The sequence below is a fragment of the Pongo pygmaeus genome, chromosome 13 (genome assembly GCF_028885625.2).
Source record: "Pongo pygmaeus isolate AG05252 chromosome 13, NHGRI_mPonPyg2-v2.0_pri, whole genome shotgun sequence".
Taxonomy (NCBI): domain Eukaryota; kingdom Metazoa; phylum Chordata; class Mammalia; order Primates; family Hominidae; genus Pongo; species Pongo pygmaeus.
The window spans coordinates 106286524-106292042 of NC_072386.2; the positions used below are offsets into that span (position 1 = coordinate 106286524).

Here is a 5519-nt window from a genome sequence, read left to right on the forward strand (position 1 = left end):
ACATCACTGATCATCAGAGAAATGCAAATCAAAACCACAATGAGATACCACTTCACATTGGTCAGAGTGGCGATTATTAAAAAGTCAAGAAACAGTAGATGCTGGTGAGGCTGTGGAGAAACAGGAACACTTTTACACTATTGATGGGAATGTAAATTAGTTCAACCATTGTGGAAGACAGTATGGCAATTCTTCAAGAATCTAGAATCAGAAATACCATTTGACCCAGCAATCCCATTACTGGATATATACCCAAAGGAATATAAATCATTCCACTACAAAGACACATGCACACGAATGTTTATTGCAGCACTATTTATAATAGCAAAAACATGGAACTAACCCAAATGCCCATGAATGATAGACTGGATAAAGAAAATGTGGTACATATACACCATGGAATACTATGCAGCCATAAAAAGGAATGAGATCATGTTCTTTGCAGGGGCATGAATGAAGCTGGAAGCCATCATCCTCGGCAAACTAACACAGGAACAGAAAACCAACCACCACAATTTCTCACTCATAAGAGGGAGCTGAATGATGAGAACACATGGACACAGAGAGGGGAACAACACACACCAGGGTCTGTTGCGGGGTGGGGGCTGAGGGAAGGGAACTTAGAGGATGGGTCAATAGGTGCAGCAAACCATCATGGCACACGTATACCTATGTAACAAACCTGCACCTTCTGCACATGTATGGTGTTTGTTTTCTTTCTTTTTTTTAGAAGAAATAAAGAAAAACAACAACAACAACAAAGAATCATCATGAATTCAAATCTTACCTCTGCTGTTTTCAAGCTGTGGGACCTGAAGCAATTGCTTCAGCCCTCTGTGTCTTGGTTTCAAGATTTATTTAAAAATCATAGAATGGTAATTAGGACACAGGGGTTGTGGTTGAGAGATTGTATGATGACATGTTAAGAGCACAGGCCCTGAAGACAGGCAACGAAGGAGTTCACATATTGGCTAGTCTAATTTATAGCTGTGAATTTGAGCAGGTTACTTAATTTCTTTGGAATAAATAAGGATAAAAATCATATTTACCTTGTGGGTCACTGTGAAGACTAAATGAAATAATATATCTCACATCCTTGACTAAGCACTGGGCTCCTGGGAAGAGCTCAATGAATGCTAGTTATATGAAGCACTGGGTAAATGCTTAATAAATAAATGGCAAATAATGTAAGTGGGGGAAAAAAGGAATTTGGGCAAATTGTAGTCACACAATGTAATGTGACTGAAACGGCACACATGTCTCCTCCCAAGAATGCTCTCTGAACCCAGTGAATTTCCACTGCTGGGGGAGAAGAAGGGATGGCAGGCTAGATTAGGATAATTGTTTTTCTTGGAAACTAAAGAATCAAAGTTTGCCTCGGGCACCTCTATTACCGCAACTTCAGTCCAATCCCCAAATCCCACTGATACAATGAATGAAACTTAAAAGCTACAAAGAAGAGAAGGAAGAATTGAGGAGAGAAGCCAAAAGCCTTTAGGCTTCAGTTTGATCCTCCCCTGCCATCTCCCCGCCCTGTCTTTACCCCAAGCTTCTGCAAGCTTCCTCTTTCTTTGGGGGAAAATAGTCTTTCTTCCTTCAGTTTGCTGTAGCAACATTTTCTTTTTTCTTTTCTTTTCTTTTCTTTTCATTTTTCTTTTAAGTGTAGGGGAAACATAAGCATGCTAAGTACTAAGAGGGAGACTCCAGAGGAACAAGAGGGCAGGGCCCTCAGTCCTGGATTACAAATGCAAAGGATGCAGGTCTCTCTCAAGTCCCTTACCACATCAGTGCAACTGCCTGTTTTCCTGTATGTGGTTTCACCAGGCAGAGAGGAATCATAGGCTCAATATTAAGATCATAAAGCAGTCAGCTTTGGAAGTAAGCCAAGTCCTACCAATAACTTTAGATTTAATCTGTTAGAACCTCAGTTTCAACATCAGTAAAGTAGGATAAGATGCATAAAATACATGCTCAAGAAATCATGCCTTCTCCAAGTCCTTCCCCTTTTCATCTTCACTTTCTTTTACCTCTCCTTTACATTTCCTGCATCTTTCTTCTCCTTATTTTTCTTGTCATTTTAAATTATCATTCTTTTGTTCCTCTTTCATTCTCTATCTCTGTTGCTCAAAGTCAGGAGCCATGTTTTTTTACTGCTCTCTGCTTCCCGTAAGACCTTGTATGTAGGGGATCAATGTATATTTATATGATAAAGAAAAAAGAACTCTTAACAATCCTTTATTTATATATTAAAAAGCACCATCATATCTTGTATTATTACTAATGGGTACTAACTAGTATAATGCAAATACTTCTCAGTAAATAATTAAAGAAGCACTAAAAATCCTAGAACTTTAGTGCCAGAAAACCCACTGAGTAATTTTAGCTCTGACTTTACAGAAAAGACAATGAAGGCTAAGAGAGGAATAGGGATTGATCCACAGTCATCTTGGAGGCAGGGACAGAGTGACCTATCTTGCTCCTCATCCATATCTCTATTTCTATAGCACTGCACCACCCTCTATGCAGGCAGGTCACTTGACCAATCCATTCATTCAATGAAAAATGTGTAATAGCATTTACAATGCATCAGGTATGCATGGTGCTAGACACCACACATGACTAGTTTGTTGGTTTTAAATTTTGATGTTGTTTGGTTTCCTTTACTTTTTCTGTTATTTGCTTGCTTGACTGTTATTGTTGAATAAGAAAAGAGAGTAAATAGGTTTTATAAAATGTAGCTAACTGTAAGGTATGCTTTTTTGTCACTTTTTTCTTATTTTGTTTTATTTGTAGAAATAGACCAGATTTATATCCTCACAGAACAAACTTACAGCCTAACAGGGGAGACTGAATTAAAACACACACATACACCACTCTACTTGGTATGTTGATGGGTGGCCCCATCAACATATATAAATAGATATTCAGTTTTAAATTATAATATGTAATTTGAAGGAAAACTGTAGTATGCTATGAGGGAGGGGAAAAAAAGTGAACACTATTGAACTGGGGTATTAAGGAATGCATCTTTAAGGAAATTCCTTTCAAGAGGAAGCCTAATGATTAAAGAATATACTTATGAGTAAATTCTGCTAGTTTTCCATCCCATTTCTTATGTGGTTGGCCCACCTACAATAGCCTCTCTTACCTCCTTACTTCATCAAAGACCTACACATTCTTCAAGGCACAGGACAAGTGCCATTGATTCTGCAAGTCCTTATCTACCCTAGCCCTGCCCTTTCTAAAAAAAAAAGATTAAAGTTTCCCTATAAGAATACATTTTAGTCATTTCCATTCACAGTCAGCAAACACTTTCTTAAAGACAGTTGACTCCATTTGTGATGACAAATCCGCCAGTCTTGTCCACATTTAGGTGAGATCGTTCTATGTTTACCTGGCTAACATTTTCTGAGATGTATTGGATTAGTATGAGTTAAGGCCTGGTCTGAAAAGTTCCATAAACTACCTACTACCTCGTTGCATCAGATGCATATGCCACTAGTTATTATATATTAGAACAATAATATTTGCTAAAGCAATGTGAAATCTTAAGAGATTAAAAGTTACAGAATGGAAAGAAAAGAAGGATGAATTTAAAGATGGAAAGAATGAATTTGGATTCTACTTCCATTTCTTAATGAATATTAATAACAATAGTAATAATAGCAACAAAAACAAGAATAAGCTCCAGGCTTTATGGAGCTCTTAATATCTTCTAGGCATTGTGCCAGGAACTTTGTGTACATTACCACATTTATTTCTTACAGAAATCCTATTATGTAGAAATCATTAGTTTTACAGGTGAGGAAACAGAGGCTTGAGGTACATAATTTTCCCAAGGTAATACACTTCTTTAGTAATGAATGCAAGGTTCAAGCTAGATGGTTTAATTCCAGAGCTCACACTACATACTCACCTGCAAGTGTAGGGTAATCATAATAACTCATTTAGCCAGGTTGCATTAATTTTTATATTCTAAAATAATTAGTGGGGATGGCATAATCAATGACTTCTAAAGTACCTCTCTTTTAAAGAGGGTATTATTTCACTGCCAGGGAAGATGAAGAAAGGCCTCTTGAAAGAGGTGTGTGAAGACCTGGAGTTAGAGAAATTCTCAATCTCCTTTATTCCTTTCACTGCATCTCAAACTCCCATCCTGAAATTCTTTGATTGTTTATAGAAGATATTCCCAAAGGGGCAGCTCCATACTCTGCCTTGCAGATTGCAAAGAGAGATAAATAACACATTCCTCATTCTCTTACTCGCAGGGGAAATTGGGGGCTGTGTTTACATCGCTTCCTTGGTATTTATCCTCCTGCTGGCTGTTCCATCCCCTCTATTTCATGTTGTTATTTTACTTCCATTAGGGGAGTAGAAAAAATATTAGAAACCATTCTGATCCACCCCAATCCTCAGAGGGCATTGCTCGGTCAAAGTCAGCCTCCTCTCCCTTGTAATTTTCCCTACAAACATCTCATTCAAGAGGCATTTTCCTTCCTCTGAATACTAATGTCCTGATGATGATTGAAATAAATAAATATTTCACACACATACACAAACACACATCAAAACAAAACAGAAGGAAAAAGAAAGAAAATATTGCTTGATTTTGCTTGAAAATCTTGCATGTTTGATTCATTTCATGTTTATATCCTTCTGGATTTCCTTCCTGGGCTCCTGGGAATTGCCTAGTTAGCAGTTACGAAGGACTACTGGGTTACTACTGTTTTAAATGTGGCATGCCTGTCGTCTGTGGCTTTTCCTCTTTGGGAGGGAGCTAGGCTTTATTAAGAAACCTTCTAAACATATGATTCTTCATTCTTTATCCACCAAAAACAAACAAACAAAAAACATAAAACAAACAAACAAAAAAACAACCTGTGGTTGGTCAAACGAATTTTGAACACCTGAGTCCTTATGGGGTTAAAGTTTCTTTACCCTGGCTTTTCAATGAAGGAAAAATATATACTGAATATCTAGTCATATGCCAAAGCGTGCTCCCTATGTTTTTCCATTTAATCTTAAAAAAAGAAAGACACTGACAATAATAAGTGTCCTAATTTCATAAATGAAGAAACTGAGAGTGAGCACAAACGTAATTTAAATTGGAGATTCTAAGGAATCTTCGCAGCTCATTATTATAGATTTACTTCCCTATTGCTTCTCAGTCTTTTGGTTAAGATCAAGTGTAGAATCTGTTCTTATCAGATTTACTTCCCTATGAAAATCTTTAAGAGGCAATGTGGTGCAACTCACATCACTAGATTTTAGAATATTAGACTTAAGTCTTTTACCAACTGCCTGACCTTGAGAAAAAAATATGAACCTCTCTGAATCTTACTTTCCTCCCCTTTGTAGAGGTGCAAAATTTGAACACAGAAATGGGAGACAGTACTTCCTAATTCTGCATCTTAGGTCAGCTTTCTCCAAAGTAGTGTCTGAAATGATAAATCACGCACATGGTATTTATTAAGAACATGCTGTCAGGAAAGATCAATAAGGTAAAAGTGGGAGGGATG

General features: G+C 37.2%; 1 pseudogene; it reads left to right on the forward strand.

Moving 5' to 3' along the window:
• Positions 1-5156: 5156 nt before the first annotated feature.
• LOC129044834 (U2 spliceosomal RNA) lies at positions 5157-5299 on the forward strand (annotated as a pseudogene).
• The last annotated feature ends 220 nt before the right edge of the window (positions 5300-5519 follow it).